Source organism: Rousettus aegyptiacus, unplaced genomic scaffold (assembly GCF_014176215.1).
Source record: "Rousettus aegyptiacus isolate mRouAeg1 unplaced genomic scaffold, mRouAeg1.p scaffold_m13_p_18, whole genome shotgun sequence".
NCBI lineage: Eukaryota > Metazoa > Chordata > Mammalia > Chiroptera > Pteropodidae > Rousettus > Rousettus aegyptiacus.
Window position 1 is genome coordinate 11,383,786 of NW_023416293.1, and position 26,297 is coordinate 11,410,082.

General features: G+C 42.1%; 2 long non-coding RNA genes across 2 annotated transcripts in view; one reads left to right on the forward strand and one right to left on the reverse strand.

The window, feature by feature from the left end:
• Positions 1-971: 971 nt before the first annotated feature.
• LOC118613363 lies at positions 972-3,365 on the reverse strand. Its single transcript, XR_004955427.1, has 4 exons — positions 3,193-3,365; positions 2,507-2,608; positions 1,873-2,110; positions 972-1,460 (listed from the first exon to the last, which is right to left on the reverse strand). It is a non-coding gene; the product is annotated as an uncharacterized LOC118613363 (long non-coding RNA).
• Positions 3,366-5,429: 2,064 nt separating this feature from the next.
• LOC118613361 overlaps positions 5,430-26,297 on the forward strand; it is a 31,322-nt gene continuing 10,454 nt past the window's right edge. Inside the window, exons 1-5 of the long non-coding RNA XR_004955420.1 lie at positions 5,430-6,130; positions 7,131-7,259; positions 12,152-16,259; positions 16,385-22,030; positions 23,193-23,416. This is a non-coding gene — a long non-coding RNA (uncharacterized LOC118613361). The remainder of the gene's footprint in view (positions 6,131-7,130; positions 7,260-12,151; positions 16,260-16,384; positions 22,031-23,192; positions 23,417-26,297) is intronic.

Sequence of the window (26,297 nt, forward strand, 5' to 3'; positions counted from 1 at the left end):
AGGGAGGCAACAAGCATCTGCTCCCTTTTATCAGTAAACTGAAAGGCTCTCCAGAAACGCTAAGTAGATTTCTGCTGTTGTCTTCTCGGCCAGAACTGGGTTACACGGCCACCTGTGGCTAGGAAGGAGGCTAGGAATCAAGAAATTGCGTAGATCTTTATGATGGGAGATGGTGATTTATTATCTGGACCAGGCCACGTTTTCTCTCCAAACAAATCAGGGAACCCAACAGCAGGAAAAAAGTGGTTAGAAAATGGCTAAAAAAGTGGTTAGAAAAGTGGTTAGAATAAGCGCTACAGGGGTATATAATAACGATTAGGAATCGTATATGTAGAATATAACATTAACAGGTGTGCGGTTAGTGCGAAATAAACAGGAGGTATGATTTAAACAATCACGGTAAATTTAAAGTAATAAGTAAGTAGTAAAATGAAACCTAAATGACTCTGTGAATATATGTATTAGTGCAATTAGTGCTGTGTGAGTATGAGAGCTTTGTTTTTATTTGTGAAAATGTTCATGAAAAAACATGGTAACATCCCTCTCTACAGAAAGAGATTCACCTTTGAAGATGACTTTATGGATTTTGGGAAAACAGCTAAATGGATAAATATACGTATATCGAGTGCTCATATCCATTCGTTCCAGGGGCAGGAGACTCCTTAGGCAGATGGAGTCCTATTGTCGCTCCCATATAGCCACTGGTGTGTTACCTTGAAATTTGCTGAAGAGGGATGAGCAAACTGGCTTTGAAAAACTGAGAGAGCTACCTTCAGGCTTTCTATTTGATGCTGAGAGTTAATGAAGTATGTCAGATTGACCATTGCATCTTGGACAGGCAGCCAGACTCGACCCCAAGATCTAGGTTTTCCAAGTAGTGATAAAGTGAGCTGATGCTGGAATCCCTCTTCAACCAGCCCCCTGGAAGCTGGCCGTGGCGGCTTGGAGGAAATGACTATGCTTACAAATTGAAAGCCCACTAAGAGTTTATGTTGAAGTATATGACGCACGCCATCAAAGAAGAAAGGTCCTTCCTACCTTGAAGACTGAATCTTGTTTTCACAATGAAGGGAAAGGTAATTAACAAGCCAAGAGGGTGTTTCATAAATACACAACGAGCAGTATAAACAATCAGTCCTATAAAAGTTCAAGGGAGAAAAAAATAACTTTCCTAAAGAAGGAGCTTAAAGCGTTCGTGGAGAAGACTGAGCGTGAGATGGGACATAAATGATGATTAAGACTTTCGGGAGTGAGAAAGGAAAAATAACATTCCAGCTAGAGGAAAAATGTGAGCAGACAAGTGGATGTTGGATGTGGAAACAGTGGCCGAATCAGGAGGATTCTGTTAGGGATCGATGAGAAATATTTGGAAATGCAGGTTGGCTCTCGGAAGTGAATTCTCCGCTGAAGAATCTGGATTTTTGTCCTTTCGATAATAGGGAGTCTCGACGAGTTTGAACCTCGATGTGAAATAATGAAAGCAAGGTTTAATGTGCTGGTAGGATGATGGATGGTGCGGATTAAAGAAATGTATGGCACAGAAATGAATTGGCATGCCCTTTAATGCTTAAGATAGGGAGAGGTAACGGTCTGAACTTGGTGATGGCAGTGGGGATGGCAAGGAAAGAATCAATGTGGGCAAGATTACAAAGAAAAATCTTCTCTAAGAGAACTTAAAAGGAGAGAAGTAAACAATGACACCGAGGTTTGGAAACAGGGTGAATGGAAAAGGGGTGAATCTGTACTTTATTAGTGAAAGCAGGCTACCTTCTCTGCCCTTTGAGCCCGTGTTCAGAATAGAGTTTACTCCTTGCCCAGGTCAGGTGGTTTTATTTAGCGAGTTGTGTCCTACAAGGTTCTCTGAGGACTTACATGCCTCCGTGGTGTGGTTCCTCTATGACATCAGGCTTCACTGTCATCTGCTTCCAGCCAGCAGAAGAGTAAAGCTCATGGGGAAATGAGCGTGGGAGGCGTCCCTGAGCACACATCACTCCTGTCCTCAGTCCTCAGGCCAGAGCTCGGTCACAATCCAGACGTAACTGCAAGGGATTCTGGGACCCACGGCCCAACTCTTGTTTTCATGAACAGCCAGCAGTCTCTCCTACATTCACTTTATGAAAGGAATGTTTTTAATAAAATAATTTGTTTTTACATAAAACGATGCCATATTTGTACCATTTTTTCCTGTTTACATTTTTCTTATATGAAAATCTTCTCCCCCCACCCCACCAAATTTGAATTGGGCCTATGTCACCATAATTGCTTCTTTTTCAAAAACGTAGAGCTAATGCACCAAATGAGAAGAGACTACTTGTTTTCTCAGAAGCTCATCATAAGGTTAAGAATAGTACATACAGAAAACGATCATGTTGGAAAGGGAAATAGATATATTCTATTTTTAACCATGAATTCGATTAGATCGGTAATACATATTTTCTGCTAACTGCCTTTCCAGCTGTAAATGTTAAGTCTAACCGCATAACTTGACCTTCAAGGTTTTACACACCGTGATGTCAGTCTTTTTCTGGCCTGTCCCTCCTCCGCTCCCTGTCACACACGGCTTCACTGGAAAATACAGCAGTGTTGACTCTTGTGGTATCAGTGAACCCTAGAACGGAATGAAATAAGAAGAAGTAGCTTTAACTTTGTTTTCTTTTATGTTAGGTATTAATGAAAACCTAGGTTAATTTTAGGAAGTAAATGAGATTGTTTATTGTGATTCTTCATGCAACGCATGTACCTTTTCTGATCTAGGAAGTTGACCAACGCTGTTTTAAAAATAGCGTCTATGTTAAAAATAGCGTCTATGCTGTGACTTTTGTTTCATTTGATATCAAAGAATTTCTCGCTTTCTACAGTTGGGGCTTGTTCAGGGATGAGGTCGAATGTGGATGGTGGAGGATGTGGATCAAAGAGAAAAGTTGGAGAAAATCAGAGAAGAGATTCCCCCCCCCAAAAAAAAAAAAACAGAGTGAAAAGCAGTCTTGGGTGTCTGGAGCCGAACTCTATTTTATATGACTTTTTTTTTTAAATCTTAGCTTGCCACCTAACTCCCAACTCCCTGACTTTGGCAATAATTACTCCATACCACAACTTATGTATTTGTAAAATAGCGAAAACAATAGTAAATAACTCACAGGACTATAATCGAGACTAAATACCATAGTATAAATTAGATGTATATCACAGTACCTGTCACGTAGTACAAACTCCGTCAGTGTATAAATGGCTTCTATTAGCACACAGAGGAAACTAAAGGAGAGCGCCTCCAAATGCCTTTAAAATCACCACAAAGAATTCATATCCGTTCCCAAATCTATACAGAACCTTCTCTAATTGAAAGGCCTGAGCTTAAAGAGAACAGTTAGTTATCATTCCTATGGTGATATGAGATGAGAAAAATGTCCCGTGGGAGCCTGCCTTTAAGTCCAGGGTCACCACGGCAGGCAAGATGCATAAGAAAGACAGACCCAAACGAAGTCTCCAAGCTAAGAATTTACATTTAGTTCAACAAAAGAGATAAATGCATTTTTGTGGTTTACTTCTTGAGACCACTGGTATGATGAGTTGGCCCATTACATTTGTTTTTTTTTGTTTTATTTTTTTTTTGTTTTTTTTTAAAGAGCTTCAGAAGACATTATCCAGGGAACTTTTCAATCCAGTCTATTTGTGATTGCATCTTCATTTTCAAAGAAACTATTTTGGGAATTGTTGGTTTAGATTTCCAGCTCTTGGTGTTGTCAAAATTAAGTAGATAGAGATACTGGGCAGGATGTAACTGAATCGGCTAATGGAACTCATGTGTTGAAGAAAAATTACTTGACAAAAAAGAATTGAAAGTTGGGCAGGGGGCGGGGGTAAGTACCCTTGGGAATGGTAATGTGATGTGGAGCATGCTTAATACCTTGGAGTCTGTAAAGATTTCATATCGTCTTCTTTCTTGAAAGGAAATTAAATTGTAGTAAGAGGTTATGCTTTCCTAAAATAGTAGCCATCTTCTTGTTTATTTTTAATTAAATTCCATCCAGATAAAGGATCTTCATCTTCTTTTATATGGGCTTGCTGACTGCTGCTGTTTCATGGGCCAAATAAACAAAACACCTTCCAAATTTGATCCATTTGGGATAGCTCCTTTCAAAAGCAGTGTTTTAAAAATCAGATAACCCATAATATCCTTTGGTAAGGAGAGAGAAGTCCCTATTTATTTTGGTAACTGAAATCACCTCCAAAGCCTGAGAGAGAAAAGTTACCAAACAAGAGTATTTAATCTCACTCTCTGAGGAGTACTGGCACTAACAAAAGACAGCAGCCACCTAAATGCCATTTTAAGGACTCTGGGAGCGCACTGCCCTTTCAAATAAGCAAAAAAAAAAAAAAAAAAAAAAAGCAACAAAACAAAATCCTCTTATATGCAATAGCCCTGCGAAGGTGTTCACAATTCTTACATTCGTTCGTTCGTTCGTTTGTTCATTCACTGTCACTGAGCTCTGATAGTGCACAGGGGACTGTGCTAAGTGCTAGCAACACAGTTCGGGCTGTCGCATGCTTAAGCTCTGGCCGCAGTAGGCGACTGCTTGGTCAAAGGGTTCTTTCCAGAGCGTAGCCTGTAAAACAAGCTTACTGTGTGATATTAAACCGCAATCTGTTTATAAGGTAGGGGATACTGGGAACAAATAAACTTGGGAAATATGACGTTAAATACCTTTGATACAGTTTTAATTCGTTAAGTCCTTCCTAGCATCTTCAAGATGCCCCCGAACGCTGCCGAGTGACCTAAAGAGAGGAGCGCAGATGCCGCGGGTTGGGACAAGGCCCACCGCCCAGCATGACCAGCCTGCTCCGTCGGAGAAAGGTCCACTTCTCCCACTGCCTCTGCACGTCTTCTGTTCTACCATTACTTCTAGGTGTCACAATAAACGCCAATATTCAATTTTATTTTGTCTCTTCATGCACTGTATTATTTGAGGCTATACGAGCTCCCATTGCTTGTACTGCTTGGAGACAATGCACATGGAAGAAGAGGCGTGAATTTGGGACTCAAAACCGCCAATTCGAAGGCGGATTCTAAATCTGATTTTATTATGAAAAAGAAAATTTGCAATGCATAAAATCCTTACCTATCATAAAATCGTATTCTGGAGGGCTGAATCTCTCTGACTTAAAAGAAACCGTATCAATTTATCCATAGAAATAAATGATCTGAATATCCTCAAAACCTTTAGGACTTTTCTGCAATATTAGATGAATCATTTTGGACTGGGGAATTTTGCTCTGATTCACTCTACTATTTTTTAAATAAACTTTTAAAAAATAGTTTATATTTACAGAAACGTTAAGACTGTAATAGAGAGAGAGATCTCATATACCCCCCCCCCCCAACCTGGCTCCCCTATTATTAACATCTTACATTATCAGTACAGGACATTTGTCACAACTAATGTACCAATATTGATAAATTATTATGAACTGAAATTTATACTTTATTCAGAGTTCTTTCATTTTCACCTAATGTCCTTTTTCTGTTCCCAGATTCATCCACGATATCCCATTAAATTAGTCCATCATGTTTCTTTAGAGTCTTCTGGGCAGCGACAGTTTCTGTCTGTCCTTGTTTTTGATGTCTAACAGTTTTGAGGAGGACTGGTGAAGTATTTTACACAATATCCCTCGGTTGGGATCTGTCTGATGTTTTCCTCATGTTGGGACTGGGGTAGTCAGGGCTCTTAACTGCTCTGCAAAGTCCTCATAATCCCTACCCGACCAGCTCAAAGCTGTGCCAGACCATAGAGGCTCGTTGCCCTCAGGAAAAGGACCAACCATTCCCACTTTTTCCTCATCCTTTATCATCCACAGTAGTCGGACAAAGTTCACAGTGGGATGATTTTCAGCAGCAAGAGGATCAGAGATCGGAACCAGGAGACTTGAAGCAAAGACTCCGTAAAGAAAGAAGCCAACCTGTAGAACTCCAAGCAGAGCCACATGAAGTAACAAATCAGAGTCACTCGCAGTGTTGAAATTTTATTTGTTACCCCCCAGAGGCTTCAGAAGAGTCTCGTTCAAATTCAGAAAATTCCGAATTACGACATTCAAGATTTAATTTCACACACACAAAAAAAAGATCTGAGAACTAGTAAGAGCAAAGGTTATCATTTTAATGTTTGCCCTAATAATCTGTACTCTATTTTGATTGCATCCTCTACTTTTTCATAATTCTGAACAAAGATAATCGTTGTATTACAAAATCAAGGATCTTTTCAACACATCTTTCCATATGCCCCTAAACTGGAGTTGGAAACTGTTCTTAGAAAGTAGAAATCACCCACCCACTTCCCATAAAATTGTAATGTACAGTTTAGTTCAGAGCAGTTCAAACATTGATTTTGCAAATCCCAAGAGTAGTCTACCCATAGCCGACTTTTTTTCCTCCAGTGACTTGCTTTATAATTTGGTAATGTTGCCTTTGAATGAGTCGATTTGCCAATTGTTAATAAAATGCTGACCACCTGCAAAAGAAATATTAAAGTGTCATGGAAAAACACATCTCAGAAAAGGAAAAAAAGCACAATAATCAGAATCATGTATTTTTCCTCACTGTGGCATCTTTTTTTTTTTTTAACTAAAAAACTCCATTAGGATAAATTCTGGGTTTCCGAGCTTTGGGAATTAATTGTAATGTTGGATTTCATAGACATAGATGTAGCATGCTTTTTCAAAACAGCCAGAATAATCTAAATCCACTTTGAAATTTTTATTCTTGTAGGTTAGTTCTTGTAATTTAGAAACACATCAAGTATTTCTAAATAGAATCCACTTTGAGCATACACCCTCAGGGAAATCTGGACTGGTTGTGAAATGTGGATTTTTTAAAATAAAAGTTCAAGTGAGAAGTAAACAGTTTGCTTGGACATTTGACATGGCCAATAAACCAGAAATACCTCCCAGTACAATTTTGGTGGACAGAGCGTAACCTAAAATGACTAAGGTGATCATTTTAAAAGACAGGATTAAGCCCAATTTATGAACTATATGGGTCAGGTAATCGATCGAGCTACAGAACTGTCAGAGGTCAGCGGAATGGGTAAAAAATGGATTGTCGGCTGTTCAATCTCTTGGCCTATCATGTGTTTCAGAGTGGAGGTCGGTGACATCCCTGTAAGAAAGTCAGAACAGATGCGAACAAAATGAGGACCCCACCCGAGAACAGTGGGGAAAAACATGGTGTCCAGCATTTCAGGCAGCCGCTCGATGCTCTGAAACAGGTACGTCCTTCACGAGCCTTTGCCGTTTAAGCAGTTTCACTATTGAAAGCTCACAATGCTTATACTACGCTGATAGTAACTACATAATGTCCTGCGGATAAAACCCGGGCTGGGGCCTTAACCCCAAAGATTTGTATTCATCCTCAAGGCCATCAGAAAGCATCTAGGTATCCTAAGTACTGGAAGACAGGTGAGTACTGTTTGTCAGGATGTATGCATGGCGAAATGGAAGCTGAGGAAAAACTAGAGGAAGACAATGGCAGAAGGAGCGCAGGGGAGAATGGCAGCATGAGTTAATTTCTTGACAAAAAGGTAGATTTAGAGGACGCCTCGACATGATGTAAAGGAGAAATTTAGAGTGTTACGTGGGTACAGTTTATTATTATTCGTCAAGCAGTCACTTTTTATTTAGAATACTGCTGTCACCAGCAAAGATTTGATCATGGCCTTTCAGGATGAAAGAAGGGTTCGTGACAAAGTCTTTTCTAAAGTGGCAGACCACTCTGAGCTTTGAAGGACTCGCTCACTGAGTTACCACAGCCAGCTCTGCTTGACCTTTTAGGATCACCTATATGCTATTTTTTCCACAAAAATGGCCTACCATTTTGAAGGTGTTTTCTGGAAAGTGACAAAGAATGAAATTTTAAGATTTCTGGGACTTCATGGCAACTATTCAACTCTGCCATTTGCAAAAGCAACCACAGATCATATATATGTACGTGGCTGTGTTCCAATAAAACTTTATTTACAAAAACAGACAGCAGAGTGGATTTGACCTACAGGTTAATTAGCCAGCCCCTGATATAGAGGAACGGAAGCTTTGTATTTTAGCTTCACATCAACTTCCTTCCTGAAAGACAGCAAGATTTGCCAAAAGGCAATAGGACACGGGGCAGGAGACACACATCACAGCAGAACAAAGGACACGAAGTCCCATCCACATCACCTGTTCCTTTTGTCCAGAAGAAAAGAAGTGGTGATAAGGCATGTAGAAAAAAATACTACTACTAGTTATCAAAATGGTAAAGACCCAGCAAGTACATAAGAATCCAAACATAAAACAAGAATAATTTTTTTTTTACATTATAAAGGAGCAAAAATTGAAAGCCAGGATCAACTTGAGACACCACCTAAGATGTACAGATAACTATTCCGCTTATGGAGAAAGCTGAGGCGTGGGGGAGATGGGAGGGCACCCTACTGTCTGCGAACCCACAAAGAGAGCATATGTACCACACATTAGTCATGTTTAGTCATTCACTTATTCAGTCAGTAGCAATTTGCTTAGTCATAAGAATGAAAATGTACGAGCTTGCACGGCAGCCGTCCCTCCCACAAGAACCCATGAAGGAACATGTATGCATCAGCTCACAAACCAGGGAACCCCCAGATCGCGCCTTGAGAAAGAACAGTCTCAAATTTTCCCATGGCCATGTCTTTGCTCAGAGTTCGTTCTGCTCAAACACTGCTCTCTGCCCCCACCCCCCACCCCCGCCCCTGGCTCTCTTCATTCTTCGCCCCCAGCACCACTGCGGGGGCCCAAGCCAAGCTCTGCGTCCTCACAAAGCATTGCTAGACAGTTTCATTTTCTGCTCTTACCAACCAGATGGAATTTGCAGGCCCCCGTCCCCACCCAAAATACCCACAGGCCTGTGCCTGACCCTTCGTTTCATGGCATTGCTGACGTTCGACTTTGGGTCATGGTTACGTGTGTCCATGTTTATCTCGTAAGGTGCTAGAAGGGAGTGGCTGAACATCCTTTTGCTGTGGTACGTCTCTGAGCAGTGGTTTGAGCGTAAGCAAATATCAAACACATCAATGACTGTCTTAGTGGGATATATAAAACCGTTATAACATATTGCATCAGAGTGTATCATTCTCCATAGAGGAAGACTGAACCCTAATCGTTTAACTAGATAATTTTATTCTAATTTGTATACTTATTTACCAGGCACATATTAATAATAGTAATTCTCTATACAACTATAGAATTTATGGAGAAATGTTCTAGGTATTAACAGGAGCTTTACAATCTTGCAAGGGTGTTGACAAACACTAAAGATGAAAATCTGAAACTCAGAGTTTAAATGAATGGCATTACTAAGACGCCATGCTTAGTAAGTGATGGAAAATAAACTTTAGGAGCTTATGGAAAATAGAAATACTCTCGCTCTCTCTCTATCTCTCTCTCTCTCTCTCTCTCTCTCTCTCTCTCTCTCTCTCTCTCTCTCTCTCTCTTCCCCCTCTCTCTCCCCCCTCTTCCCTCCCTCCTTCCCTCCCTCTCTTTCTCATCTCTCCCATCCCCCCTCCTCCCCTCTCCGTAAAGATATACAAACTTTTAGGTAGAAGACAAATTCTATCTCAGTGAATCTCACCCTAAGAAAATAGACTCAAAAATATGTTATGTTTTCACTGAAAATAATTAGGATCACTATATGAAGCACTAGATTTAATGGAAGAAATTATATGAAGCAAAATTTTATTTCTGAAAATTTAGGAGTGAAGACAGACTCATGTAAAAGAGTGTCATTCCAGATCATTATTGCTTAAATACTCGTATCATTTAATAAAGCTACAAACTTAGCATTGAGAATTTAGATCGATCACCACATTATTCCCAAAGAAAAGTCAAATATACTAGGCTCTGATATGAAACTTTCTGAGATAAATTTCAAATGGTTTAAGGGGATTTAGATTTGGTCAAGAAAGTACAGCCATCCAATACTGGACACTTTTAGTGAGCCCAGTCTGGAGAACCGAAGACTACGCGACCTTAGACATCGTTCTGTCGGACTGATTTCTCACAATCACGGCGAACTGGGTGCATTTTGTGTCCCAGACAGTTTCATGTGGACCAGGCCAGGAATGGAACAATGCAGTGGTTGTCAGAGAATGGCAAAGAGTTGGAGGAAGACAGCTTCCTTACATGTCCAGGTGACACCCACGTGCTGGCATCATCATTCCCTCCGTTCTAGCAACAGAGACCACAGCGAGAGGGTGTGGCGCCCACACGCTGCTCCATCTGATGATGGCCCTGCCTCCTGCTCCGCCAGGAAGGACCGCCTCTCCCCTTGGGTTGGGCTGACATTTAGGGAGGAGCACGTTAGAAAGAGAGCTGAGGTGGACAGGTTCAAGTCTTCCTTCCCCAGTGAGTAGTGTGACCTTGGCAGGATGACTTACTTGACCTTACTGTGTTTGGTTTCTTACATATAAGAGAGGAATAATGATATAGCTAACATATTGAGGGCTTATTATAGACCAGCTATTCTTCTAAGTGCTTAAAATATATTAAGTAATTTAATTTGTACAGTACATGTTATCATCATTATCCCATTTTATAGATAAGAAAACTGAGGTACAAACTAAATAGTGATTAAATAAGTGATTTGCTTAAGGTCGCAGCTAGGATTCAAATAAGCAGTGAGATGCCGAAGTCCTAACTCTACCTCTGTGTTTTACTGTCTGTAGTTGTGAAGTTAATAAGGTTTAATTGTATATTAGTCTGTATGATTATTTGTCTAAAGTCTGTCTCCTTTGCTAGACTAAAGTCACCTAACCCTGTTAAATCAAGACTGTTATAATGGCACCTACCTCGCTGAGTTGTCTGTAGGATTTGGGGAGGAAATACAGAACACATAAAGCCTTTAGAATAGGGCTTGGCCATGGGGAGTGCTGGCTTCCAGGTGGCTCATAGAATATGTACTCGGTGATCAGATGCATTTATCCTGTGGTCACTAGTTTTTGATCTTGCTTACAAACATGCCATCTCCTGTCTAAGTACATCATTACACCTCAACCGCCTTATTTATTGCCTATATTCAGGTAGCCCAGAAGAAAAGAAAATTTCTGAGACAATAAAAGAAAATTCTTACTATTTCGGGACAATTCCATAGCTCCAGGGGTCCACTCCCATTATGGAAGAATTTTCTCCCCACTGAACAATCACTCTAAAGAACAACTAAAAATTGCTTTTCTAGTTCTATAGTCGTAAGATCCACGCAGTAGAAACTTCATGAGAAGATTTCAGGGCTCGGTTATGGCAAATGAGCTTAACACAGCTGATCACCAAGTCTCATAAGTGAGTGTTTATACTCTTTTTTTTTTTGGGGGGGGGGGGGCGTCTGTGGGTAACCTGGACCTGTTTGTAGGGCAGCTGAGACAAAACGGGAAACATAACGATGGCCATACACGTACTTCTGTGCTTTTCACAAAGCCACCTGGTAGATTCGTCCTAAGAGAGAAATGAGAACAAGGTTCTGGCATCTAGCAGTGTATACCATTAGTGGGGTTTTATGTATATATAAATAGTGGGGTTTTATGTATACATAAGTAGAATCTGTTCCTTTCACTCTGTCCTTCTGGTCTTATCTGCTTTCCGTCCTCTCATAAGTTATTACGCACATTAGAGACGCTGCAGAGGGGAAGAACCGTCCGGTTGTTTTTTTGCTTTCGCTGGAGGTGGTCACGGCGTTGCAGTAGAAACGGCAGTCGGGGCCAACGGTTATTAACTAGCATGCTGCGAAGGCCCCCTCGTATTTTATCTCAGTTACCACGGCAACTCAGTCAGGTGGGTTCCTTTAGCTCCTTATTTTATGAATGAAGGTGTAAGTCTTAGGGGTACTGAGTATCCAGCCCAAGGTAACGTGGCCAGAAAGAGGTGTCACATCGCTTCAGGCTACTGTCTCCCAAGCGCATCATATTTTAAATAATCATCAGCTTTATGCAAATAAGTTGTTAAATGTCTTCCCACTCGGTCCTATAGATGTTCTCGATATTCCCTGTTCTGTTAGTAAAAGCTGCGGAAGCTGCTGCTTAGATGGGATTTCGTAGCTTTTGCATCCATCGGTTCCAGCGTGAAAATTTACCCAAATGAGGTTTCTCCTCCTTTCTAGATGCTAAGTGCAGTCAGACGAGAAACACGGCTAAAAGGAACAGACGTAGAGAGAGCGACTATGAATTCGGGGGCCACCTCTTTTGAAAACGTCAGGCTTTGCTTTGCGTGCGGGCTTCTGAATTTTATCTGCGGACTCTTTACAGAGGGAAGGACAGGTGGCCGTCCTGCGACGCGAGCCAAATGGGGCTTTCTGGAGCGTGACAGGCGGTATTCCCACCGCAGTCGCGCTGCAGTTTATGAAGGTGAAAGCTGGAGCCCCCTGCAGAGGGTGATGGTGACTCCAGATGTCACTGTTAACATTGCAGGTGTCAGAGAGGGGTGACTGAAGGAGACGGTCACCAACCAACCACCGAGCTCTGCTCCGTTCTTTTCCATTGATCGTGGCTCTTCCGAGCTGCCAACCAGCATTACAACTGCTACCGGTACTCACGGGCTCCAAAACTTTTGAGTTTTATTTTCCATTTTAATTGTAGTTTAACTTTATAGGAAAACCAGAAAGGGCCAAATTTTCCATTTAAAATAGCACAGCAGAGTGTGTGACCCAGAACAGTCTCTAAACACAAAAATCCCAAATTACTTTTCTTGTGACTTTGGCCCTTAGGCAGGTACCAGCTATAAAAGGCTGTGGCCTTGATGGGTCTGCCTGGGAACACGCTTTCAAAAATTTCCAGATCTTCGTCCTGCCATGACTGTTGGAAGATTTTTGGCTTCACTTCGAAAGCCATAAAACCAGAAAGCAGATCTGAGAAAAACCCACAGCTGCATACATCTGATGACAGTCTTCAACGGACTTCCCAAAGATAGGGAGCTCAGCAAAACCCATACCCCATGATGTCAACACACGCTGAACCTTTCCTCTCTAAGCCAGTGGGTATTCTGCGGGAGATTTAATCCATCTGTCCCTGATCTGCTTACAGTTAACTCATCAAAATGCCGTTCGCGTAAGTGCTGCCAAAGTTTCATGGGCTTTTATTTCTTGGTCTTTCAAATGGAGGCTGGTGGGAGTCAAGTTTTGCCAGGCAAATACAACTCCCAAGGTCTAAGTTATTTTTGAAACCAAGACTTTGTAAATTTCAAGTAGCTGTTTTAACTATCACTGACAATAGTCTTTATTTTCGGCAACAGTGTGTCTCCCCGTAAAAGTGTTGGAGAAAAACAGCCTTTCCTCACCCCGCAAAGCGGAGGACCAGCTCTTTGCCAGTCTCCCACCTTCAGGATTTAAAATCTAATAAGGATATTGGACACAGCCCCAAGTGACTACAATACGTGGCATAATCTTACAGTGTATCAAATTTAAATCCATCAGTTTAACATTCAGAGTCTTCCCAACGACTTACCGTCTTCCTCTTCTGCACACAAGTGAGTTTTTCAAACTCAACTTCCAAACTGCAGGCGTCTTTTCAATTTCACCCCGCCCAGCATATTATCCTGCCAATAGTTTTACTGTATAGCCTTGTGTATATAGCAATATCTAGGTAAAGACTAGTCTAGCAGGGTTACCAACTGGCAATTATGTGTGTGTGTGTGTGTGTGTGTGTGTGTGTGTGTGTGTGTGTTTATGTGTTTGCTTACTCAGCAAGAAATCTGGCTTTATCAGGGAAAAGATACAGTTGCCAGCATTAGGCCTATTTTATTTTTGAGGGAAAATAAGTCAGTATTTCTTGGGTGGAATACTGCAGATCCAAACTCCTCATTATGGATCACCAAATAATTTGGTAAGAGAAAAAGACAAAATGGGCTTTTTAGGAGTGGAAAGACCTAAAGGGAGGGGTAGAAATAGGTAGCAGTGTATGTATGCCCAGCGCGAACTCTGTGTCTCATTCATGATCATGGCATGTGTGAAAAAGTATGTGTGATTTCTATACCTGAGCATCCAGACCGTGTATGCAAATCTTTGGACATCGCATCCAGCGACACTTGAGTAAGAGCCCCCATTCCTGTTTTGGGATTGCCTTAGGGTGCTCTTTGTAACCCAAGCTGAAACCAAGGGGTAGTAGAGACCCTCGTATGCACTTAATATGAACTCATGAGCCCACTCAATAAATATGCGTTCAGTGGTATTCAACTAACTGCATACGGTTTAATGGGAAATTCACTTATGCATGAAGTGTAAGCCCTGCCCGCGGGAAGCTCATGGCCGTCTTGTACATTGGAGCAGAGAACCTTAGAACTAGAAGGCACCTAAAAAATCCAAGAGTCTCATTGTTTAAATGAGAAAATACATTAGAGAGGTGATGTGACCAGCTTAAGTCAAAGTTCTGTCCAGAACTCAGGGTTTCTGACTCAATTTCGTGTTTTTCCATTGTGTGATGCTTTGAGAACTTACATTGTTTTGTTAACTTTTTCCCCCTCCCTAGCTAGATTATGGGTTCTTGAAGGCTGGGAGTAATGTCTCCTATCTCTTTCACATTCACCCAAGTATGTTATGAATAACCAGACAGATTAAGGATTCACTAAATACTTGTGGGATGAACAAGTATGTAAATTAATGAATGACTAGGTGATAGTAACATGAACTGCTAAATGGGTGAGAAAACCTAGAAAACCCACATTCCTTCCTGTTTGGTGCCTCTATAGTGATTGCCCTTTGGTTTGTGGTCTAGCAATCATTTGTGTGAAAAAGGTTTGGAGACTCAGTTGACTCAAACAATAATGTAAACTTAGGTCTCATTCAAAGATACGTAGTGTCCAAGCAGGGGAGGTAGTAACTTTAAACGCTAAACGCTTCTAATGGTCCATGTCTAGGTATCAGTTTTTAAGTAGCGTTTTGACAATAGCTAATTTCATCCACTTGTCTTTAAAGGAGCCTTAAAAGACGCTAAACGTGTCTCATTCAATCTAATCTTCTTCACCAACAAAATTCCTTCCCCAAAGTGACATTGGGATTGAGACGTGCCTAAAGGAGAGAGACTGGAATGGTGAATGGTTCCGACCCGTGTCACATGAAGGACAGTTAATGGCACTGGGAAAAGGGGGTGCTGTAAATATCCGGAGGGCTGTCACGTGGAAGGCGGTTTGGGTTTCCATGCTGGCGAGGACAGAGCTAACGAGGACTGGATGCTGGCTGCAGATGCTACAGGAATGGGGGTTTTGGATCAAAGTAAAGTACATTTTTTTTTTTTTCAGTTAAAAACTTCTGTGGAAACAGAGCTGCCTCTGGGGGAGGCTGTGGGGGGAACATGTCCTGCTGCTGAGGATGTGGGAGGAGGGTCTGAGGTGACGTGTCCCACCAGACTTTCTGCCCGGTTCCTTCAAACTGTGAGTTCCCGAGGATGACACGCCTCTTCCCCGCCCGTGTTTTCACTCAGCACCTTGCCGGCGTGGCGCGTTCCTGTTTCCTCTCCAGCACGCGCGTCTGTCTGCCAGTTCCCCAGCAATCCATAATTGTCCATGGAAGCTCAGCTTTAGAAAATTATTAGACCATTTCCTGCCCACCTGCTGGTCCTGGAAAATCAACTTTACTAAACAATGTGTGTTACGTATCCCCCGCCTCCCGCCCCGAGCCTCAACTGTGTCTGATTTTTAATTAAAATACAATGTCACATAGCGTCCAATAGGATCAACAGAGTTCGAATCCTTGCTCCAGAACTTATGATCGGGGCAGTTTTCTTTACCTCTCCACCTCTCATTTCCCTGAACTGTAAAATAGGACTGATAATACTGTCTCGGCGATGCAGCGAGGATTAAACAAAACAGTGCGCTACATGCTCGAGCTCAGTGCCTGAGCTCTAGCAGATGCCACGCCAGTGTGAGCACCTGTGTCCTGCGGTTAATAAAAGTGACAGGTTTCTTTGAGGTGCTTTGATTTAATAAGACAATGCCATTTCCAGGCATCTCTTTCCTGGGGCTAGCTATACTGTTATTCTGCCCTGATGGGTAGGAAGACGCGTCATTGGTGAGGGCTGGGCAGGAGGTGAGCTGAAATGTTACCCCCTGCCGGCTTTTTGAAATGCAAATTCGTCCCTCTCTTTGATGTTTCTAGCCACTTCCAATGAACATCTCTCAGCATATTATTTGCTTTCTTAACCACATCACTTTTCACTGAGTTCAACATTCCAGTAGGATTCAAAGGATCTCGGTACATTCTTCCAAAATGAATTCAGGAGGTAAGTCAAAGAGAAGGGGAAATATCTTTGAAGAGGACACCGGGTTCAGCCCGGGGGGCGGGAGGAGGGTGGGGGGGGAGGGGAGGGGAAGGCTGTGTGACTCAAGGAGCTAACAGTAAACTCAGCCTCAGGCGTTCCGCGCGCCAGTGGCCTGATGACTAACTTCGGCCAAGCATCCCACCCTGTTCCTACGTCTAAGCTGCTGGAGACCGTGGCGCTGCCTGAGTCCCAAAGCGGAAGGGGAGGGACCACTCAAGGAATCGAGGCCCGTCTCCTCGGGACAATGAGGGTTAAAGGCGCCATCACGTTTCGTCTTCCCTGACTCTTTGCTGTTCTAGGGGCCCGTGTTAATAATAGACTATTTTTCTCTTTAAAGTTAAGCACTTTCACTTACGCATTTTCAAATGTATAATGAAAACCCAGCTGCAAAGGCCCGCTCGTCAGTGGCCCGGTTGAATGCCAGTCCCTGATACCGTGCTGGCATCAGTGAGGTGGCTTCTCCCTTCATGCGTCCGTCTTCTTACCAGACTGTTAGCGTCTTAAGAACCGTACCTGGCTCTTACTCATCTCGTACCCTCGGCAGGGCGGGAACGAACACGGATATTACGATGGACTCTCCTGCGAGAGTCTTCCTGCTGGAGGCAGGAGAGCCAAGAACATTAAAGCTGTTTGGCGACGACCTTAGACTTGAGGTCCACGTAAGCTCTGAAAACCTCGGGATCATGAAGCGAGCCGTGCACAGCCTCAAACGCGCCCGCCTGGCTCTTCTGTGGCAGTTAACGTCTCGGCTTCCAGGTTTTAGCCACGTGAGTGCTGGCCTAGGTCCTGGGCTTCCAGAGCCTTCTCTTTCGCAAGCTCCTGCGTGTCCGATTAAACAGCTCTCTGATGGAATCACTTCAGCTGGTTTCTGTCATACATGACTGAACTCTGATCCGGTGCCCAGTTTATCGGTTCCGTCTCTAGATCCTCTTCAAGCCAGGCCCTCACACCTGGGCTCCCGAAATCACCTGTCGATTCTGAAACACGATTCATTAACAAGCAAGGAAAATTTCCCAGAAATGCCTCTACTGGAATTAGAAAATGCATTAAGAAAGGAGGAAAACTTCACTGCAAAATACCAGACAGATTTTTAAAAATCTTCCCGCTATCTAGAAAACCCAGCAAGTGGCTTATTCTTGTCACTTAGATCTCAGTAAAATGGAGTGCTGCCGCATTTTCTAAATGACCACGAAGTGACAGGTGATAAAAGATGACTCATTCAAGTTTCACGTTCTGAAATAACCGATTTGTGTGACGTCGGGGAGCTAGCAGATTTCTTAGGCAATCCCTTCAGTCCTCAGATTTGGGTCAGAGGCTTGACCTCTGAGAACATATGTTTAAGATGCTTTCGATTCTCGTGAATCCTGTAAAAGGCCTTCGGAACCCTTGAACTTCCTCGGGTAGGCTTAAGACCTGGAGCGGGAAGCATCAGCCTAAGCACACTGCGGCTTCTTGGCTTCTGCTTTCGTACGTAAGGAAGAAGGCAAAGGACTCTGCTCTCATTTTTTCTGGTGCTTCTCTGTGAAGTTCCCGCCCCCTTATAATTGAAGCTTCTGTTCTGAGGCTTATGCCTCTCCCACTACCAGAAAAATGCCTTCCCCAGCAACACGGTATTTTTCAACTTTTTTTATTAAAATCATTGGTCTGACATTAGTTAATGCAATCAAATAGATTTCAGGTGTACAATTCAAGAATACGTCATGTGTATACTGCGTTGTGTGTTCCCCACCCAAAGTTAAATTTCCTTCCATCACCAAAGATTTGACCCCCACTTTCTTCTAGCTACCTCCCCGTCGCCCCTCCCTCTGGTAACCGCTGTCTGTGTCTGTGAGTCTCTGTTGATCGTGTTTGTTAGTTGCTTTCAGTTTTACATCCCACCTATGAGTGAAATCACATGGTTCTCAACTTCTTCTTTCCGACTTATTTCGTGTACCCTAATCTCAAGATCCAGCCAGGTCGTCACAAATGGAAAAAGCATTTCATCTTATTGCTGAGTAGTATTCCATTGTATATATGTACCACATCTTCTTTATTCAATCATCTATCGAAGGACAGTTTCTTCTCTAAGAGAAAATTAACGGTGTATAATCATGACGAATATTTGATGATTCCAGACTCAACTGTATAAAACAAGGACAGTCAGAGAACTCTAGTTTATACGCTTGTTGCTTTTATCCTGGGTTCACCCTGCCCCTATCTATTAACCATTTTGTTTGTTTGTTTTTAGTTTATCCTCAATTTTTAAAAATCAAGCAATCATATACGTACGTGTGCACGCATGTGTGTGCGCGTGGGTACTCACACCCTCACTCCCTTTCTTAGATAAATGATAGCACCCAATACGCACTTTCTCCGCCTTGCTTCTGTCAGGTGGTCCCGTGACGGGACTCTCCCGGAGATCACTTCACAGCAGGACATGGAGACCTCCCCCACCACCAGGTCCCCTTTCAGAGTTCACATACTCTGCCCTGAGCACGTTTTGTAGTTTGTTCAACCAGACCCTAGTGATGGGCATTGACTTTATTTGAATCTTTTGTTTTTATAAACAAGAGTCACAATAGATGGCCGTGTGCCCTGAAAGAGTCCGAAGACGAAGGTCGGCCCAGGATCACTGAGCACCTGGAAGTGCCACGAAGAAATGGCTGACGCCAGGTCTGGGAAGGGAATGTGCAAAGTGAGCCTGACTCACCTGGCAGCGCAGAGACGACAGGGACAGGTGAGAAGGACAGAGGAGGCTCTCGTGGGTCAGAGATGGACCGAGGTAAATAAGTATCAGTAATAACTGTGATAGGTTGAAAGATAGCAAATATATTAAAACGCCTTAGTTTGTAACAACTGCAGACGGTTCAAACAGCAATTGGTCACTTTTGACTAGAGAACCATCAAATTATTGTGAAAATTGATGAATGAAAGAAAAGGATTGAGCCTTTCTCCTGACTCACCTATATCATACACCTCAAGGCAACTAAATAATCGCCGAGAAGAATTTTCTCTTTTTAGAAGGATTCCAGCTAATACATTTTAAATGGATGAGAGAATTCTAATAATACCATTTTTCTACTCCCAAAGAAGCAGTGTGTCTAAGTAATGATACCAGTGCCACTGACGTCACAAGAAGAGAGACGAGCGGCCATTTTGTGCCTTCACTGAGGCTGGCCACCAAATAAATCAAAACAATCTGACCAAGCCTCTGGGTCCGACTAATAATTTGCAGAAAATACGTGAGACAGAAGAATATGATCGATGAAACTACAAATTCAAAACTATGCAACTGAAAAAAAAAAGAGTAAGAAGGAAATTGAATCTATAAACTAAAAGAGATTTTTAAAAATTTGTTTTGATCCTGATTTGAAGCTAATTTTAAAACTTTTAAAAATTATAGAAAAAAGTTAATACAGATATTTAACGATATTAAGGAACTATCATTATGAGGTAAGATGATATGGTGGAAATTTTTTTAAAAATATTGATATTTTAGAGATAAAGAAAATGTTATGGGTGAAATAATACAAGGTCTTGATAAAATAATCTGAGGATGAAATAAAATGAGACTTGTTTGAAATAATTCAGGAATTCAGGTGAGATTAGACGTGGGTAGGGGAGAGACGAAGCGAGACTATCCACGTGCCGATAACTGTTTAAGAAGGTAATCGACACACGAGGGCTTGTTATACTCCTCTCTATACTTTGACATATAATAAACAGCCTATAATGAAGCTTTCTTGAGAAAGATATTGGATAGCTAAAAAATGTATAATAAGAGGCAGAGAATGAAAGCCAAAGATCCAGCTTCTAAGAACAACAAACAGAAAATTAAGTCTCAGAAATCCGCGGTGGGGCATATCCGGCGGCCACCACACAGCGTTGGATTTTCTGCTCTCCTTTCTCTCCTCCCGCCTCGGGAACTCCTGAGGCAAAGTCAGGGACTGATGCCTCTGCTTATCAGGGCCTCGGGCACATCACCGCAGGAGTGCGGGGCAGGTGAGCATCTAGTACTTTCCATGTCAACAGCAAGAAGCGGGTTTCTTGCCCCGTCCTCATACTGAAGCATCAAGAAGTGAGAAATTCCCAAAATATAAGAAGGAATTCAGGCACTGGACAGGAAAAGGAAACGACCAACATTCACCTCACTCGGCTGGTGACAACATCCGCGAGTGTCCTTTTCCTCTTCTGTAAGATGACCCCAGACTGCGGAGAGGACAAAGGAGATAATGCGTGAGCACTCAAGATCCCTCAGCAACCTCTCTTCCCTTCTTCCCTCCCTTCCTGCCTGCCTTCTTCTCTTACTCCAGTTGCTACCTCCACTATTTCCCCAGGATGATATTCCGTTAAGGGACACAAACTAAGTCCGTATTTTTGAATTTGATTTCGATTGAACTGAATCCATGTTTTCATTGGGAGGAAAAAAAAAAAAGTTCCCCTTTTCCTCAGCTCTCTCCTTGTACACCTGGCTTCACGGGAAAGGAAATTAGCATTTGGAAGTGCACACCTGCCTCGGCCACAGGTGAGATATAAAAGCGCTTTCATGTGTCCCAAATCCCCGACTGGGGACATTCACTGTTCAGTAAAATGATGGACATACTCGTTGATCCCCAGGATGAAAACAGCCCCGCGTTTCCACGAATTTCCTCCGTCTTTGGCTCTTTGGTCTTGGGCTGACCCAACAATGGTGAGCTGACTTTCACACCTTTTCTTCCTTCCGGCTCGGCACACTCACACCGCCAACCAGAGGAAGTGAGCTCCATGTCACGAAGCGTCCACAGCGGGGTCGGTCTCTCCCATGGCTAGTCGGCATCATCATTTTGACAAAGGGCCGGGACATCTGACCTCACGATGAAAGGAAAGTTTCATAAGTAAAGATGATTTTTATTTGGACATCCATGATTGCCTCGTGCCGAAAGTGAGCCGTCTCTAGTTCAGATATCCTGCATCTCAGTCGTTTTCCTCCTGCAGTCAGGAATTTGGAGAAGTAAACACTGACCAGCTGTAAAAGACATCTGTCCTGTCAGCAGAAATGCCTACTTAATGGGCTCCTAGAAGGAATTGTTTAAAATAATGCTATGCAATTTTCCCAAGAGTTGGTGTTGAAAATGAACAAATGGAAAATTTAACACCTCAGGTGTTACTTTATTCATAAAGCAAGGTTATTCTCTTATTTTTTTCCTCCTGTGGTTCAGGCATTTCGCAGCCACTTTAAAAACTGTAACTACCTTTTATTTAGTAATTGGACAAATATTATTGAGGGTTTTCTATGTGTAAGAAACTGTACAGAGGCACAAAATTACAGGACAAAAACATGGTGCCAGTACTCACGGATTTTAATAATAATAATAATAATAATAATGCTACTCTTATTAATAACCTCTACTATGTCTATTAATCGTTACCTTTCACAGCGTTTTAACATGCTCTCAGTCATTTTAATAATTCCTATAATTCAATGCGATGACTCTTAATTTTTTCGAAATCAGTTTACCGCCCTACTTGATTCCGTTCTGTCTTTCAGGACATCATATATGTAAGACGCTTAGCCCATAAGCTCAAGAAACAGTAAAACGGTCCCTCCCCCACGCACTTCAGACCATCAGTACAGAGTACGCCGAACAGTATCTGTGCGCTCACAACACGTGTCATTTTGTTTAGCTAGGAAGATGCCATAACGTACTGAAAAATTCACACGGTGCCCTCCTGTTTTGCCTTGGCCTGGGTTCCTGGTTCTTTGATATTTACAGGTAAAAAGGGCTTGGACTACAGGCCTGATAAAGTTTGAAAGCCCCAACCATCAAAGCCATTCACCCCACTCCCTTGTGTCACGGCCATCTAAGCAGCCCTCTTGAGCTGCCTTCCACACCTGTTCATCAAAGAAGGAACAAAAAAATGCAAATGCTGCTTTAAAATCCCTCTTCTTCAACAAGGTCTTTTGTTTTGAAATTCCAAAATGGTCCCTGGTCTGTTATCTCACTGCTGTGGCCTTTTATTTCCTAAAGAGAATGGCTGACATCACACAAGGCAAAGCCATCGAGCTTACGGAGGCCATAAATATCTTCCCTAAATCCTGCATGATAAATTTCCCTCTGATTAGTAAAGCAGATACTGTAAAGGAGGTGGTGGGGGGATGGAGGGAGGCTTTGATGATGCTAAACTGAGCCTCTGGAGATAGTCCGTCCATCCCTCCTGAATTTCACTGTCCAACAACTGGAGTCATGCGAACGGTAGACAATGCAGTCTGGATTATTCACTCTCATTGCTCTGTTTTGTTTTGATTTAACTGGTTTCCAGTTATGGGCAACCTAAAACTTACTTATGCAGAATCCAAAGCAAGGCGAATTTGCTAACGGGCCAAACGGGAACATGCCTCTTATACAAATCATGATATGCTTTTTAGACCACAGCCTGAAAGGAAAAGGGGGAAAAAGAAAAAACCCTGTGAATGAAAAGCACATGAATCTGAAATGGTTTTATTTTTGACTCGCGTTCTACTTATTTTTGATTCTTGGGAAGACCTGTCCCTATATTGCGATTTTTCTTGAAATAATAAGTTTCTATTTGTAACTATTAATTGGTCTTTCCACAAAATGAGGTCGCTGGAAGGACTGAGAAGGGAAAGAATATTCCTGGATCAGATAGAACTGGAGAGTGTGGACATCCATGGACTTGTCAATTCTATGGTCTGACCAAAGGAACTAGATCGTAATGTTTCACTCAGTCTAACTAATCTGTGTGTATTCAAATGAAAATTTCTAAAACCAACCTATTGTCAGGGAACAAAGAGTGGAAATAAAGAGTATTTTGGTGTGTTTTTGTTTGTTTGTTTGTTTGTTTTTTACTACTTGAACCTCCATTTGTCATAGGATACAGGTTTAAAATAGCTTTCTGTTTTGTTTCGTTTTTAAGCGACAAACTTTCCTGATCTGCTAAAGAGGGGTGTCGTGTAAATACTAAAATAATCCAAAGGTAATGAATGAAGAGACACCCACCCAGACTCTCGTTCCTTCTGGAGCCCGCCACACAGACAGCCGAAGAGCGCTCAGACAATGGAGGCGAAGCAACCGAGGCTGGATGACAAGCTCAAGATAGTGACGAGAAGCTTTGGAGCCGAAGAAGCATTGTGTCTCGTGGTAAGTGAGTCATTCCCGCACGTAGCCAAACCCATCCCCCACCCACCTCCCGTCCCCAGCACACCCTTCCTCCCTTCCCATCCCAGCTTAGACAGAACACGACACAGGGAGCTTTGCATTTCACTAAGACGTCTGAATTGCTTCAAGCCCTCACCTCGCTCAGATGAAGTTTGGGGGCCTTGTCCACCGCTCATCGCTAAGAGTTTGGTTGCATTGCTGTCATCATTGTAGATTGTCCACTAATAGCTGGACACTGGCCCTTGGCCAAAGCGGCGGAGCTTTATTCTTTGATTCAAGTGCCCTAAGGCCCCGTGTGGACTGTTCCGTGTGTAGTATTGGCTCATAAGGCAAGACCACTGCTGAAGGCGGAGCGTAATAATATGTGAGACGCGCCTGCTCAGTGCGGCCTCCTCAGAGAAGGCGGAATTCCCTGGCGAATGCTGCCGCCCTGCTGATTCAGCCCTGAGACCGCCTGCCATCAGAGGTTACTGGCTTTCGGCTGTAAGTTACAGGAAACCTTTCAGCCTCTACTTGGTTATTTATAGAGCAGTTTATAGGATTCTTCCACAACTCAAAGAAGGAAAATCAAACAAATGTCACCTCTTATTATCGTGGCAAGTAAGTTCCACTCTGAAAATAGAAGCTGGAACCTTAACCTATTAACTAGGAAACCAATCCACTGGCGTATTTATGATTTAGCTACAATTTTACATTTAAAAAAAATTCTTTCAAATTGTACTCCCTCTAGAGAATTTTCCCTGATTAAGCTCACCTGCATTCGCATCTTTTAACACCTCTTGTCATGGCATTAGTGCTTCAATAATGGACTTCAAGTGAATAGTTTTTATTTATTTTTATTTATAACTCTTCCTTCCGTCCTTCCTTCCTTCCTTCCTTCCTTCCCTCCCTCTCTCCCTTTGTCTCACTTTCTCTCCCTTCCTCCCTCCCTTCCTTTCTCTCTTTCACAAACATTAATATAAAGCTTACATGCCAGGCACTGTTCTAAGAGTTTTAATCCTTATCACAACTCTAGGGGGTAGGAACAATTATCAACGCCATTTCACAGACGAGAAGACGGATACATGATGTACTCCCATTACTGGTCTATGCATGGCTCTGCTTTATTTCTTGACTCCGTCTTACTCATGTTCTCATTACTTTGTTAGTAATAACACACACACACGCACACACACACACACGCACACACGCACACACACACACACACCAGGAATCGGAACATAAATACTACATCTACATCCATGGTCCTCTCCCATCCCGTTAACCCTGCTGTGGTCCTCTGACATCCTGAATTTGGTGTTTTTATTCTTTTTTTGCTTGACTGTCACAATAATTTTAGGGCATGTGTGCATTTGATCAAAAGTCTTATTGCTTAGTTTTAGTAATCCTTGAATGTTTTAAGATGATCATGGCTTGGTTATCTGGGATTTTGCTTTTACTCAGCATGATGTTATCACGCGTAGCTTTTGGTTCATTCATTTTCACCGGCATAATATCTTCTACCATGTAGCACAATTTATCCGTTTCCCTTTTGATGGGCACTTGCTATTTACTCTTGCTATTAGAAATGGTGCTATTATGAATAATTTTGTATGTTGCTCATGGTGCACAAATGAAAAATTTTCTTTGGCATATACCTAGAAAATCATTACGTCATACAGTATGTGACTGTTCAGTTTAAAAGTAGCTTTCCAAAGTGGTTAACCAATTTACACCAGTGTATATGAAACATTTGGTTGGTTTATATACTCTCCAACTTTTGGTATAATTTGAATTCTTAATTCCTGCAATAAGTTGAGCATAATATGGTTTCTGTTATATAATCTTGATTCACTATTTCATATCTTCCTTTGCTAGTCTATTGCTGTAGAGAGACTGGGCCTAGGTACCTATGTTTTTAGCTGTGTATTTTTCTCCTGTGAAATGTCTGTTCCTGTATTTTGGCCTTTTTACTTAAATCTTTTTTTCTATTGAGCTGTCTGACATTTCCTGAGTATTTTATAGGAGTCTTTACATAGTCTTCATACTAAACCTTTACCGGTTGTATGTGTTGCAAATGATATTCTCTTAGCTAGCAGCTTGCTTTCTCACCCTCTTTAATAATTTTTCTGATGAACACGATGTCTTAATTTTCATAAAATCGAAATTATAAATCTTTCCCATTATGGTTTTCACTTTTGGTGCCTGTCTAAGAAATCCTGCCCTACCCCAAAGTCGGAAAGATATCCACCTATATTTTTCTACTTGAGTGTTTTAAAATTTGCTTTTGACATTTAAATCTCTAATCCATCTGGAGTTGATTTTTGAGTATGGTGTAAGGGTGGGATCCAAATTCATTTTGTTTCCAAATGGACAACCAGTTTTTCCAGCTCCTTTTATTGAATAATCCCTCTTTTCTCTGCTGAAATGCCAGGCCACCTCTGCCCTCGTTAAAGCTCCACATAGACACGGGTCTATTTTTGGATCCTCTCTTCTCTCCCATCGTGTTTACACCTGCGGCGGGGTAAGAGCACTAGACGTATAGAGTCGAAAGATCTGGTCGCTTGTAACCGAGGGAGCCCACACAGGTCTCCTGACTATCCTGTTCAGTTTTCTCATTTGGGAAACACAGATAACAATTCCTACCTCCTAAGGATGATGTGAATGTTAAAGAAATCTCCGTGGAAGTGTTTCGTAAGCCATACAATTCTATAAAATGCTCTATCTTGGTATTTGTTTAAAAACATTCAAAATGTGTCTCTTTTTCCTTTATTTGTTTTTAAGAAATCTTTTGGTGGTCAGTTACAAAAAAAAACCCGTCTTACACTGGCTGTAAATATAAAATGTAATGGCCCGTGTAACTTAAATACTCCGGTGGTAGGGG